The sequence below is a fragment of the Megalopta genalis genome, chromosome 8 (genome assembly GCF_051020955.1).
Source record: "Megalopta genalis isolate 19385.01 chromosome 8, iyMegGena1_principal, whole genome shotgun sequence".
Lineage (NCBI taxonomy): Eukaryota > Metazoa > Arthropoda > Insecta > Hymenoptera > Halictidae > Megalopta > Megalopta genalis.
This window is the reverse complement of record NC_135020.1, coordinates 6,863,290-6,878,915: the sequence shown is the minus strand read 5'-3', so window position 1 is coordinate 6,878,915 and position 15,626 is coordinate 6,863,290. Positions and strand designations below refer to the sequence as shown.

General features: G+C 37.6%; 1 protein-coding gene across 6 annotated transcripts in view; it reads right to left on the bottom strand.

Annotated features, from left to right (window-relative positions):
• Oatp74D (Organic anion transporting polypeptide 74D) overlaps nucleotides 1–15,626 on the bottom strand; it is a 248,904-nt gene that overhangs the window by 41,460 nt on the left and 191,818 nt on the right. The window contains exon 1 of one of the 6 annotated variants that reach the window (XM_033478414.2): nucleotides 8,469–8,564. The exons of the other annotated variants lie outside the window; for them this stretch is intronic. The gene's annotated coding sequence lies outside the window, so the exon portion shown is untranslated. Of the gene's footprint in view, nucleotides 1–8,468; nucleotides 8,565–15,626 lie in introns of those variants that run through there. 6 annotated transcript variants of the gene reach the window in all.

The window sequence follows — 15,626 nt, the reverse complement described above, 5'->3', positions numbered from 1 at the left end:
AATCGTTTGGTTTAATCTAAAAAAGGTTAGTACACAATATATTTCCTTATTTACAGTAAATTCACCCTAATTCGCGCTCAGATTGTGCACAAAAATGGACAATTTGCGGCTCATTTTTATAATTGTTGACGATCGGTAATTATAAAAACGAGCTGCAAGGTTCGAATAATCGTATCTCCTCTTCACAAATTGTCCATTTTTGTGTAGAATTTGAGCGCGGATTAGAATTTACTGTATATGCTAGCCGCTGCATGTTTGGATGCATGCTGCGAAGGAGACTAATTGCTCGAAATATTTTGTTCGGTCGTCGTTAATATTTCTTGAAGCAAAGACATTCGTTCTGTTATCGACGTCCTCTATATATTTTTATGCATTATATGTATTAAACGCTAGCTATAAAACTCTGCGTTCACTAATGCATTAAATTCCAAGTCCAAATGCATTAAATTACAATGGAACTGCAGAGAAGTGACAAATTGTACGGTATCTAAAATCGAAAAAGGGGTGGGAATTTACACTTGGGAATCGTATAAAAGTTTAAATGATCAAACTTACGTAAAAGTGCACAAACAGTAGAATTCCATTTATCCCAATTCCATTGTAGGGTAAGTGTGGGTATTACTGCGGAAGCACCAAATACTGCGGTATTTTATAAAAGTAATAAAATCTAACATTTTATAGTATGTATTCTTCTAAAAATGAATCTTATAATTTTTGTATGTGTTTAATATTGAGAATTTATGACACGCGAGTAACAGCAATCGCAGTTTTAATTCATTTATTGACTTTTGATATTCGGAAGTATGTGAAAACGTTGAGTCTTATATGAAATACTCGTAACGATAACGCTGATTCGAAAGGCATTTATATTTTGGCAATTAATAATAGGCTATTCATATTAGCGTTGTCTTTAGATAAAGTAATTATTACTTTGATAAAAAATCGACATACAATTGTAAGTGTATGGCGTAATATTTTATCAATTTATTAAGGTCTTATTTCCTCTATCAAACTTCGCCTTCATTGAGAAACCGCAGTAACACCTACACTTACCCTATTGCAACGAAATTTTCGGCAATGCTGGATGCAGTGAACGTACTGCCGAGCGTAACTCCAATTATGTAAACGCCCTAGGTAATGCGAACATAAACAATTGCAAATACGGCACGTTTTCTTGTGTTTGTTTGTTCGGTTAAATCTATTTATCTGGACGTGAACTCTGGTTATTTGAACAAAAAGTTACAAGCACAGTGAGGATAATCGATGGTCTCCCATAATACGAACCTACACGGTTATGCGAACTGGTTATCTCCCGCGAGTTCATATAATTGGAGTTCTACTCTGTATGCATTTAGCAACCGGGTAAACAAACTAACAAGAGGCCGATATCCCTAATTAGCAGTAGGTATGTCAAGACCTGTATGCACGTGCATATGTTCCGTCCGCGCATCGGAGCATAGCTTCCCGAGGGGAGTACCTTTGAAGAGTCGACAGAAGTGACACTCGGCGATGAGCTACGGAAACAATTGCACCGCGATGAGGTTGCAAAGTTTGCTATCAAACATCGTGTGCACCGCGGCAAAATGACAGGGCACTGGGTTCATCGAGGCGAACGATGTCCAACGGAGGGATTTTGCAGGTCTACGTAGAAACGAGTCGAACGAGAAACAGAAAGCGAATCGATCACGCTCGATCGCCATCGCCTTTCTCCGTGTGTGATTGACAGAAAGGAAACGGTTCGACTGAAACAGCCTGTAGCCTGGCATCCTCTCACTTTCATCGGTGCCCGACTTTCCTCATTTCCCTCACGTTCCATTGCACCGACTATCCTACCGATGCGGTTTTCACTGACAGTGAGTAGGAGTCTGCGGACTAGAACGCGCCTCCACGTGCTGCGACCACGTAACGGGTGGTCGGAAGGTTCGCGTGCATCGGCGAACACATTTCCTTCCGGACCCGGGCAAATGTGATTTCAAATGGAAACAATAAATAAGTATCATATTTGTAAGTTATTGTTAATGCTGTTATTGGAAAATACAAATCATATCGATCCATTCGAAATAATAGCAATTTCAAATAATGAATTATTTTGCTGTCTTCGTGTTTCAAGTGTATGACGAAAGAAATAATTCTAGAAATAATATATATACAACGAGAAGATTTGATTTCAAGAAACTTTCACATCGATTTGCTTGAAGAAGATTTTAATTTAAGAAACCTTCACATTGATTTGCTTGAAAAAGATTTTACTTTAAGAAACCTTCGCATCGATTTACTTGAAAAAAGATTTTATTTAAAGAAACTTTTACATCGATTTGCTTGAAAAAGAATTTAATTCAAGAAACCCTTATATCGATTTGCTTGAGAAAGATTTTAATTTCAGAAACCTTTATATCGATTTGCTTGAAAAAGATTTTATTTGAAGAAATCTTTACAGCGATTTGCATTGAGCGAAAGAGAATGAATGGGAGATTTTTGTCGGGAAGAAAATAATCGTACCACTGGTGCAGAGAAAACGACGGAGGGATGTTATTCTTCAGAAAAATGTCTCTCTGTCTACTTTAAATAACATTTCAATCAACTGTAAACCAGAAACGTTTTTCTCTGCCAAGAAAATACAATTCTACTCTCAACTCGAAGGACAATTTTCATTCGAATACTTTCCTGAGCCGAATACCGTACAAATCTCAAAGAAGTCGTCGTATGCGGATTGGCTATGTTTCCTTGTTAGCTGAAGGAATTATATCCACTCGTTAGCGGGCCCTGGTCGCATGCTTTTCTGGACAGCGCTGATGCAATCTTTTTAAATTCGTTTCGACGACCACGGATCGTTAAACTTTGCGAGTTCGGAAACGAAGTTCGAGAAGGACGCTGCCCTCGCGGCCTCCTCATTCTGCGAACGGGAAAGAAAGGATTGGAAAGATTGACGCGCAATATAAACTTGATTACGTTACGTGGAAGTTAATTGACTGTCCGCAGCGGCCGACCCATGGGACAACACTGTCTAAGAATACGAAGGTGTTTACGGTGCGGTGTCGTTTCGGCGCGCCATTGACCCGTAAATGATTAACATCGCGCGGCGCATGCATCGCGTGTATTCCGCTCGCGTCCGCGAAACGCTCTCCTTCGAATCGATATATGCATACAGCGGCCAGCATTATTGTATGGATTTTTTTTCCAAATTCGACCAAGCTACGGTAGAATTTCAATAATAAACAAGAAGAACTGTTATTGATCCGATGTTTTTTACATCAAAACTGATCAATAGCGTTGTACGCTGCCCGGTACTACTGGCAACCATAAATTTTGATGCACTGTCGAGATCTCATTGAGACCTACTTTCTCATTTCTTCCAACCTTCTATAAGAGTACAATAGGCAATTCCGGCCCTCAAATCGTGCCTGCAAGTCAATAAATTGTGTTCTCGTTTGAACTTTTTTTTCGAGCAATGCAAGCAGCTTTAAACATTTAGTGCAGAAAGTATTTAGTGTTTGTGAAATTCTTTGCGTGTAGCCGGCATATTCTAAAATTTTCGACTCTGTTGCATCACTTTACAAAAATAGATACAAGTTTTAAAACATCAAGTATGTAGTTTTTTTTTTTATTAAATTTGAAGTGGAGGCTTTTTATACAGTAATTATTAAATTGTAATTCGTTACGTACAAATGTTGTAACACGTATGTACACCGGTATTTAATGCACACTGTGTAAAATCTGTTAATATGCGTAAATGTGTTAATATAACTCGAGTAAACTTTTCCTAATTTTTCTTCAGCTTGTAAACAACAATGAACAATTTCGGGAAAGAAGATACGATTATTGGCAATAATAATTATAATTATTGGCAATCGGCAATTACAAAAGTGAGCCGCGAGACTCGAATAATCGTATCTCCTCGTCCCAAATTGTCCATTTTCGATTACAAGCTGAAGGAAAATTAGGAAGAATTTACTGTAATTGTAACGCAGTCCATCTAAACTAGCTATTATGCATTATGTTTTAATTGTTTTATATATATATATAATATAATATAATATAATATATATATATATATATATATATATATATATATATATATCTAAAACAATTAAAAAATAATATATATAATATATATATATATATTTAAAACAATTAAAAAATAATATATATATAATATATATATATATATATATATATATAAAACAATTAAAAAATAATATATATATATACATATATATAAAACAATTAAAACATAATATAAATAAATAAATGATCTGCATCCAGTAGTTCGGGAAACCCGTTAATCCTAGAATGCGAATTATTAAGAGGGAGTACTTTATTATGTGAATGTACGATTGTAAAGCTCGATTTCGGGACGTGATTCATTGGCGTGGCATCCACAACGATCGAAGAGTTCGTGGATCGAGGTCCGCGAGGATTTTCACTTCGGCGGGCGTGTTGTCCGGAAAGGATTTACGATCGGTAAAAAACCGATCGCGGGGTGAGCAGTGGCTCGATGAGACGTTTCGCCATCGGGACCGTGCTCGCTGGAGCTCGACGCTCTTCTCTCCCCGATGGGCCCTTTCGATTTCATTCCGATTACAGTCTCGATACGTGTGCTGTGTGTCGACATTGCCCTCCTTAACCGGCGAAAGTTCCCGGCTAATTGAACTTCTTAATCTCCGATTCGTTCTCGCCGGAGATTGCCGCTGGGGAATTTCGTTATTCTCGAAGCTGACGTTGCCGGCTATTATTCAACTTGTTTCGCTGGATACGACGAGTATACTCGTCCGCGCTCGTATTCACCTTTATCCGAGGCCGGTTTCTGGGCTTCTTATTCGCTGGCCTAGACATTCTTGCGTCAACCGGAATTCGATGTGTCGTACTATTTGGTTGAACGATCTGTTAGGTCGTCCCCAAAGTTTTTAGAGGTGAGCTGAGAGAGATTCGGCAACTTTGTACCGAATAGATAATATAATTTAAGGTTTTTTGGATTATGATCGTATATCTGTCTCGTGAAGGTACATTTTTTATTCAAAACATCATTTCATTGTCAAAACGTTCTTACATAAAATCATGCATGATGGTACCTTTCATTTCGCCTTTTTCCTATAGATTTATAATATCTAATTTTCGATATACGTAATTATGATAATGTACATAATTATATTATTAATTATTGCACATAATTAATATACATGATTATATTAATAATATACATATACTGGTTTAATACCGACCAGTAGGTTCCATGTTTTTGTTCTATTATTCTAGAATGTTTAGATTTTAGTGGAAAATTAAGATTTATCATAGTGCTTGCTACTACCGTTGTTTCCCGCCCAAAAAGTTGTTATAAAATTCGGTTTAATGTATCACAGCAAAAATGTATTTCCAAACTTGATCAAAGAACAATGTCGTTCGCATGTCACATGCTACATGTTACACGACGCACGGTGGTTTAAAACGCAATTCTATTTCATATACGTATTATATAACTGTACATTTATATTATATTATTATTATACGTATTATAACAATACAGTTTTATGAAATATCACTATGTATATAATTATATAATTATATTATGTAATTAATTTATTAATATATAATTATATAAGTATATAATATAATCACTATGTAATTAATTTATTAATATATAATTATATAAGTATATAATATAATCACTATGTATATGCTTGTATTCATATAATCGTAATCATAATGTATATTGTACTACATATATTATAGATGTGTTTTATATGTATTGTAATTGTATATCGACATAATTACTAGCTCCTAAAAAAAATGTCTGCGAAAACCAGAGCACACGTTTTGCGACAATTCTGTCAATACACATATCGGATAATCAAAAATCAAATTATTACAATACTTCCTCACGCTTCGCACTACATTTACTTACCACCAAATTCCTCCGAAACCTTTTGCACTCTAATTCGCACGAGCAAACTCAGCTGGAATCGCGTTTTAGACCACCGCATGCGTAACCACGTGTTAACGGTAGCGGTGAATATTTCACCGATCAACCTGTTCATAATTTCTCGCGATAATTCCGCCTGGAACTCGGGTAACGCGCATTACCGTAGCTAATAACGGGTGTAATTCTCTGATTAAAACTCGCGAATGTCCGACGATCCGATGCTCGCTCGCGTGTTTAGACGAAATTACGCAACGGAGCGATTCGGTAGCCGCCGGAGATGGCATTCGTTCCACGCTCGAGCCGCGCGGAACGCGTTCAGCCCGCAAAAATCGCACGCTCCGGCGTAACGCTCCGCTGGTAACAGGTAACGACGCGGAATGGCGTTAGAACGACGTTACCAACGTTAAGAAATATACATACTTACGGCGCGCATGCCGCTGTAAAATACCGTACTGGGCATATAAATCGGGCGCGATTTCTCGCGCGACCGATTAGAAATTCCGCGCGCGTTATGATTCCGTTCGGCGATCCCGCGGACCGCGCCGCGCCGCGCCGTGGGACCAAGCTGTGATGCAACGAGAAAAGAAATTTCCGGTAATAAATTGTCGTGGTATGTTGCCGTAGGCTTGAATGGGGACTCAAATATCTCGTAACAGTTGTTGCCGGGAGCCCACGTGCGCACTTCCCCGGCTCTCTAAAGCTCGTCCCTCTTGTCTCCGCCGCTTCTTTCTTCGTTTCATCGACAGGTACCGCGAGCGTTTTCAACCGTAATCTCGAAAACGGAACGCCTCCCGGGTTCTCCTTGTGGGCGCCTCCACGCAGCACCGCGCTCTCTCTCTTTCTCATTCTCGGCCATATTCGTGTTTACAATTGTTGTGTAAACACGAAATCCTCGTGCAATATCTTCTTTATAGCGACGTTTGTGAAGCAATCACGCGAGCAGACGTACCGAGCAACGAAGGTGTGTTTGCGTTGTTATCTGTGATACGTGCGCGTGATTGATTAGTTTGGCGAGTTCTGCATCGGACGTTCGTCGTTGCCGGACTGCAAATTCTCGCATTCTCGTACGTTGTTTTCGAGAAGTCAAAACCGAAGAGACGTTTTCGTCGCCGACTAAAAAATCGCTCGACGTGAAACGAAGATAGAAATGCTATTGGATTTTGCTAATTTGTACGTTCGCTTGCATTCGAAAAGTCTGCGCATCCCAGTAATTCTATTAAATTGCACTTTTCTGCGTTTTTTATTTCATATTTATGTAAGTAATAATCGTGATGCTTTTTTACACTACTTGTAATACTTCTATAATGATCGGGAAGTATTTTTGCAACTTGCGAGATTTTATAGAAAATAAAGGGTAGTTAATAGTAATTGAAGCAGGATAATTAACTTTATCACATCGTTGTCTTATATGTTAAATTAATAATATATTAAATTCGAAGATAAACGAAATAAAAGAATCGAAGAATTTGATATGTTTTATTCGATAAAAATAAAGTTAATTATACCCGGAAACAAGTAAGAAAACGCAGCAAAATTGGTGACTCTAAATAAACTCTTTGGGCCACGGTGGGATTAAAAATGTCCCATCTTGTTGATGCGCGGCAATACATGGTGGGACATTTTTAGACCCAACTCGAATTATTGCAACAAATTAAATCGAGTCGATTGAATTCTATAATAACAAATTCAATTAAATTATTATTATTTCTTTATGTTTTCATATTATGCGATTCTTTTGTCAATAAAAAAATATAATATATTTTGTGCAATTTAAAACGCAATAAAGTTTCTGTGCAACATGCGTTTATTTTATGTTATATTGTAGGTTTTATGTTATGCACCCATGTGGCACGGTGGAACTATTCGAGTCCCACCATATAACAACAAATTGAATTAAATTATTATTATTTTTTATGTTTTTATATTATGTGATTCCTTTGTCAATAAAAATATACTAATTTTGTTGAATTCAAAACGCAATAAAATTTCTGCGCAACATGGCTGTATTTTAATCTGCGAAATCCTGTGCTCCAAAGAGTTAACTGCGATACCCTAAATCATTTTATGTATGGATTGTCTCAGCTTGATCTGACCGCGTGCGAAAAGTATTTGAACGATAGAGGATTCTGATATTGGGGGACCAGATAATCGAGATTCTACTGTATGACCTTGGCGGAACATACATACGTTTCTGCAAGAAAGGAAAGAAAGGAGGAAAGCGGTAGAAGCAGTAGCTTCGAAAGTGAAAACCCGGGGCTCGATTCTCGTAATCCGGCAGCCGATCGATCGATCGATCGATTGTCTGGAAGATTTTAAATCGATGGGAACTCGGTGGAATTCGGATTTCTCGAGTTCTCAAGAACTCGTGCAACCGAGTCGGAAATCTGAGACAGTGGGTGCCGATCGTCACGACGCGACGGCGACGCGACCCGATCTCGTCGGTATCGGCGCAGAAGGATCGGCATGCCCGGAGAGACGCGATGCACGAGCGGCTGGGACACGGACGAGTCCCCTATCTGTGTCTGTCTATATGTATATACAATATACGTACACGAAAACAGCGGCGTTTGTCAAGTTCCAGCAGCGTTACGGCGGAGAGACTTGGTCTAGGTCGCCTTTCACTGTCCTACTGACGTCTCGTGGTTAGTTGGTTAGTTGCTCTATTCTACTACGACTACAGCTCAATGCCAGCGTGCAACCGCGTCGTTGTACAGAGCGGCTCAAAAGAAACTAACATACTGTGGCTCGAAACGCGACGCTCGTGAAATCCACCGATCTCGCGAAAAATCCGAGAATTCCGGTTGTCGCGACGCGAGTGCGTGTTTCGATCGCATCCGCAATGTGCAGTAATTATTGCCTAATTGACGCTCGGATTTGGCGAATTTGGAACAATTTTGGGAAGAGGAGATGCGATTATTCGAGCCTCGCGACTCGTTTTTATAGTCGTCGACGATCGGTAACTATAAAAACGAGCCGCGAGGCTCGGATAATCGTATCTCCTCCTCCCAAATGGTCCATTTATATCTAGATTTTTATTTTTGTCTATATTTGATTTATGTTTTATATATCATTTATATTTTAGATTAGAGAGAATTTACCGTAAGAGGAAACAAGAAGCTCAATGTGAGCTATGTAAAGGCACCGCGCCGCGGAAACGACTTCAAAGCAAGGGGGTTTGCGTACAGACATTTAAAAACTCGCGTATATGCACACTATCATCCTTAAATATTTAGACATTTGTAATTTCCCAAGAAACTTAGAGTGGCATTCGTGTACAAAGTAGAGGCAATCTCTGGGAACTTATGAAATCGACAATCACGTGCGACGAAGTACAGTAAATTCTCCCTAATTGATCCTTAGTTTGGAAATAAAACTGAACAATTTGTTTTTGTAGTTGTTGACAGTCTCGGTAACTGTACAAATATAGTCTATAAAATGTAACTCCTCCTGCCAAAAATTGTCCAGTTTCGTTTCCAAGCTGAGCGCCAATTAGGGAGAATTTACTGTAACCGGTAAAGCCTTTCGAATTTTCATATCTATCAATAGTATTGTTCATTATTTCGATCGCGATTAGAATACTGCTCCGTCGTATGACGTTCATATTACAGAAAACAGTGTCGAGACCGTGCAGTGCAAGTTTTTGCGTATGCTTTTCGCTCAAACTTGGACATTAAATGATTTATTATGACCATAATTATCTCTTGATCGAACGTCGTATTGCTTATGATTTGTATTTTGTCTGTAAGATTTAAACGGATCTATTTCTTAGTTTCGTTTAAATATATTCCATATATCGGTTTTTAGGAAATCATCCTCTTTTACGAGAGGAACAGCATAGTATTCCTTTTTACAAATATATACCAGTACAGATACAGACATTTCTAGATATACAGTCAACCCAATAAGTTTCCCCGTGCACCTTTTAAAACGAAATAACATTTTTATAATTGCGCCAAGTAATCTAAATATTTCGTTAGAGGGATCAGTCTACTAGAACATAGCTATAAAAACGGTTTCCAATAATTGCAATCGATTGGGATGATAAAGAAAGGTAAAAATTCTGTCTTTTCAACGTTTTTATCTGGCCCAATAATGAAAATTTAGAAAATACGTCTTGAATGTCTCGATAACTTATATTGAAGATCTCATTGGAATCGTTTATAGCTGTTATAAGCTGCAAACAATTAAAAATTTGCAAGACTTTGAGATTTCTCCCAGTCATCGGACGAAAGTAGTGAAAAACTACGACCTTTGCAGTCTTCAATTTAGACCGCTCGACCCAAATGTGAAAAGTTTTAAAATTTGTACGAAAATTCTTATCGATCCACTGTATATTAATTGCACGTGTATCCTCGATACACGTCGTAAATCGTGATCTCTAGCATTAATCATCCTAAGAGCGCGCAAGCATGTCAAAATAATCACGCCAATCAAGCCTGGTGCGTGTACGGTGCCAATCGTTGAGACATTTGCGGGATTTCGTGTTTTCGAAAAGAATCCGTCGATTCGAATGGTAAAAGGTCGGCGAAAGGATCTCGATACCCATGATTCTTACGATTCGTGTTTCCCGGTCGAGACGGCGATTCGCTTTCGATCGCCGCGACGCGCGACTCGAGTCGCGGCGGGATGCACGCGCGTTGCCGTGGATCTTTGCAAATGCCCCCAAGAAAGTAAGTGGAAAGCAGCGAGATTTATACGCCACTTTGATGTTACCAGCAAACTCGTTGAACCTGATCTTGAATCTGGTTTACGGTGATACGCTTACATGTGCGTGGAGCGGCGCGGCGCGGCGCGGCGCTGTCAAGCGACGCTGAACGAATAATTCGAGCCACTTTTGCGGAACAATAAATAATAAACGGTGTTAAGAACCGGCTAGAATGGCCGAGAAACGATTCTAATGGGCTGCGATACGATACGCTCGCGTACTCCTTATTATCGGGATGCTGATTGCCGTCGAGGAGTAATGGGATCGAAGAGTCATCTAAAACTCTTACGCCAGATCGTTAATCATCGCGCCCTTTTCTTCTTTTCCAGGACGACACACATACTCTACCCGCAGAAAAATTAAAGAAGTAGCATTCCGCGAAACGAGAACTATCATGGAATGAACGTTCCACAGGCAAATGTCTGTGAATCGAGCGTCGCGCAGCGGGATACTTGTCAATTTGAAAAATCTTTGGTGAAATATCAAATCTTTGCTTTACGGGATAGCTGAATGTATAGACAACAATATTCCAATGCCTTTTCTTCTTCCACATTTTTGCTTTTGTTTCAATTTTAATCTCTCTTGAGATTATTTTGCATTACACGCAAGCTAGACGATCCATCCAAGTCTAATTCATAATTTTTGAAATAACGATAATGTCCCGTTCAACGTGTGTCCCATTTGTGGTAGTTCTCTCCTACAGAAAGTTATCAAGGAGTTACAATGTTCGAGACCGATAATTTACAGGTTTTTAGGAACGAGTGGGCGGTATTACAAATCTCTGTCGCGGGTTTACGAGATATAACGTTGTATGACAATGGAAGAGCGTAATACATTTTATGTAATTTTCTGACGAGGGTGGTTCTCTGACTTTCGAATGACAGGCATCGCTACAACACGTGGCCAGTTTTCAGTATAGTTTTCTGTTTACGATATAAAAAGAATTGATTGCCAAATCGTGGCTGTAGAGGTTTCTAAACGGTTTTAATTAGATCAAAGAGACAAACAGATGCACGGCAATAGATGAGTTTGCTGAAGAAAGTGACCAAATCATTTTACTCTATAATTACAGAAATGATTTGCAACTCATAATTTATACTTTTATTCTGTCTCTATTATGTCTTTCTCCCTGTATTATATGTTTGTTCTAAATTCTATATACTACATGGGCCTATGCCCGTTTATTAGTAAATAAATAAATAAAGATTCAAGTAAAATAAGATAAACAAACATATATAATATGTATATTAGAGGATATATTAGAAAATGTAATGTAATATTTATGAGCATTTATAATTTTATTTGTCAATGTTTTTATTTCTGAGATTGTAGCAAATATTTATTTCATTCCTCTTGTCGTCTCTAATCAAGGTAGATAGATGACAGATATAGTCTCGAAAGTTTCAGTTAACTCTTTGGAGCATGTTGGGATTAAAAATGTCCCATCTTTTTTTATGCATGGTAATGCATGGTGGGACATTTTTAGACCCACCTCGAATTATTGCAACAAATTGAATTATTATTATTTCTTTATGTTTTCATATTATGCGATTCCTTTGTTAATAAAAAAACATAATATATTCTGTTCAATTTAAAACGCAATAAAATGTCTGTGCAACATGGGTCTATTTGATGTTTTGAAATCCTGTGGCCCAAAGAGTTAAAAAATTCATGCACGTCTTACACCCAACGCGCTTTTGTTCAACTTCATCTCATCTTCCGAACAGAATATGCACTGCATGTAACATTATATCATCGTTTGCATAACGCGCCTGTGTAATATATGTTACACTCTTAAAGTATAAGATTAATACATCATTGCATAATGTTACTGTCGGATCAAATTGGACCGCCCGGGCGTAATAAAAAATCTGTATGTTTCTCAAAAGTCACACTTTACTGGAAACGCGTCGTAAATGCACAAGGTACGCCCATTCGCGTGGGATTTAAACTCGAGTTCCAACTACAAGATGGGAAAGAAACCAACGAAATTACAGTTCTCCGCAGGAAAGGGGATCTGTAATCGAGCGAGGATGAAAGTCGTTTCCGTCGAGCCGGGATTCTCGTGAAAATCGAAAGTGGCGAAAGTATTGTAATTCCCGTGCCGCCGCAAACAATAGCGGAATCTCGACGCCGATCTCGTTCTGGAAAGCAGAAGGAAGAAAGGCGAGGACGAAAGAGCAGCCACGGCGCGACAGACAGTCTGCAGGATCTTTCGAATTCGCGAAGATCGATCCTCGCCTGATCCAAAGTGAACAACTACGTATAATGTACAGTGATTCATTAAAGTATTTCGACATCTTTTAATGTAAAATAATTGTATAATTGAACCAGACGATTCAAATTTTGTTGAGACGTTAAAAGCGCTAGTTAAGACCTTAGACAATGTCTAAAAAATTGTATGAAAAAATTGCAACTGGTTAGAATAATAAAATAATAGAAAGCGTGAATTTTTTACTTTGTTATTTCACTTTGTAGATTTTGATCACTTATATGTACTTCTGCTGCCAAAATCGTCGAAATCACGCGTCACGGCAACCGATTTAACTTCAAGAAGTTAAAAAAGGCAATGTCCCTACCTTTTTTGTCAATTCAATTGTTTGCCATTGTTAATAAAATCTTTTTAGCTATTTTTTAGTAAAGCAGTTCCTCTAATAACATTCTCAATAAATTTGGATCGATTGGCGCAATTATAAAAAGGTTATTTCGCTTTAAAAGGGTGTCCGAAAACTTTTGCAGCCGACTGTACATGAAACTATTCATTCGAAGAAAGTTCTCGCCGATTTTTCATACCCGTAGTTCTTGAAAATGTACGAAAAAACAATTAATGGCATCTGGCACGGTATTATAAAAATATAAAAATATATTAAAAATGTAATAAATAATAGTTATTGTCAAAACAGCAAGTAACAAAAGAATCCGAAAACAAAGAACTGGTAAAGTATTGAATAATATTAAAGAAATCACACAATTAAAAACGATTGACTACGTTGCATATTCTAGTTGTCGAGATTTCCTAAAATATTTTTTATGATTGAAAATTTTTTTTATTTATTTAATTTTTAACCCTCAATAATCGCGGCTGTTTCCACTCCCTTCGGTGCATACAGCGACAGATAAAAAGAAATGCGTGAAATATTTAAGAACAATTTCTTAAACAATTTTCATCAAGATGAATTTAGGTTCCTCAATAAACATAATTTGAATATAGATTCCTTAGTTAAACTTCCTATTGTTCTGTATGACGTTTTGTAGTTATGGGGAAACATCTTCGTGGACACAAGGAAAGTTCCACGGGAACCGTAGGAAAGAAATCGAACGAAATTAAGAGTGAAAGATGAGTTCGCTGCGGTATCTCCTGCAGCCGAAGGAAAGGAAGAGTTTAATGGAAACTAGAACATGAAAATCGTGTCATTAGAGCAGAGCAGGGAGAACGAGAAAGGCCGTCGACGAAAGTTCAGACCCGTGCCTGTTCCCGTTACCTTTTTACCGGTCGCTCGCATAATTCGTCGCATGATAAATGCTGCTTCCGAGCACTTTCCATTTTTCTGGCCGGTTCTCCCGTGTCACACACACGCGCACACACACACACACACACACACACACACAGTGTGCCAGTTTCATAAAATAGATGGAATTCATCGCACAAAATGAAGTTTTGGATGTTGTTCAAACCAAAATCTTAGTTTCATTCGTATTTTTATTCGTGTTCACATATTTTATTAATAATTACTTCGTTGTAGCTGTTTTCGATGACAAGATCCATGTGTACATTTATCGATAAAAGTTCAGAAACTTTACATATCTTTAGCACCCGAGTAAAATTTGATATTTGAATTAATATATAATTATATATATATTAATTCAAATATCAAATTTTATATATATATATATTGATATTTCAATAAATGTACGTCTTCTTAAAATAAAAATACATATTATAGCGAAGTTTATAAACACATTGTTTATATCGCAATATTGTTTTATTTAGTGCACGCGACAAATACATGAAACAATAAAAAAATGAAGAAATAAAGTGAAAATAAAAAATTATAGAATTATAAAAAAATAAAATTAATATTTTCACATAACACAATACAAATTTGTATCCCACGTTAAGAAGGTTTAGGACACTCAAGGATATACGTCTGTGTAAACTGTCTTAACTTTTATCTTAACTTGTGACTTTCTTTAGAGAAATGTTCGGAATAATTCTTATACTTTGGTCCCTGAACTGTGATATGTATTGGAGCTGATATTTTGCCAGTATCTTGAAAGTAACGATTATGAAAGGCAAAATGAAACTTTAAGAGCGAACTGAGATTCGATTCGTCCAGTTTCCGCTGTCTAGGCTACTTGATACAATGTTAACCAGATCTACTGGGAGAGCAGTCGATCCAAAGGCAGCGCAAAAAGCGCACCCTTGAGGCTTTATTACCTGTAATTTCCGACGAAGTTTATTGCTGCTATGAATATACCGACTGTTATTAATATCGCGACGTTTATCTATCATTATCAGGTGTATGGGTTCGGCGGTTTATTAACAGTCGCACGATCGTATAAATTCCGAAGATCGACGCGGAGTGTAATGAAAGCGCCCGCATTTGAACTAATCGAGTCTACGCATAGTGGACTAGTTTCATAAAAATAAGATGGAATTAATCGGAAAATTTGTATACCAAGAAATAAGCTTCGCTTGGTTCTACGTGTCACAGACCTCGATTGTTTTATAATTTGTCGTATAAAACGAATAAAATCGTTCATTGCATTTGGATGCAATGTGTCAGAGTGTTCACGCCAAGTTCTCTTTGTGAGCAAATATTTTTTGTCAAATAGCTATGGACTCTTATACTTCCCAACAAAGTCGTAATTACAATGTTATATAAAAAGATTGTCGATAAAAAGCTTTGAGTTTTAAACGTTCGATCTCAAACAATGATTGTAAGTGCCTCGAAAATACTTATTCTACGATAATTTTGCTCGTTCCTTGATTGTGGATCTTCG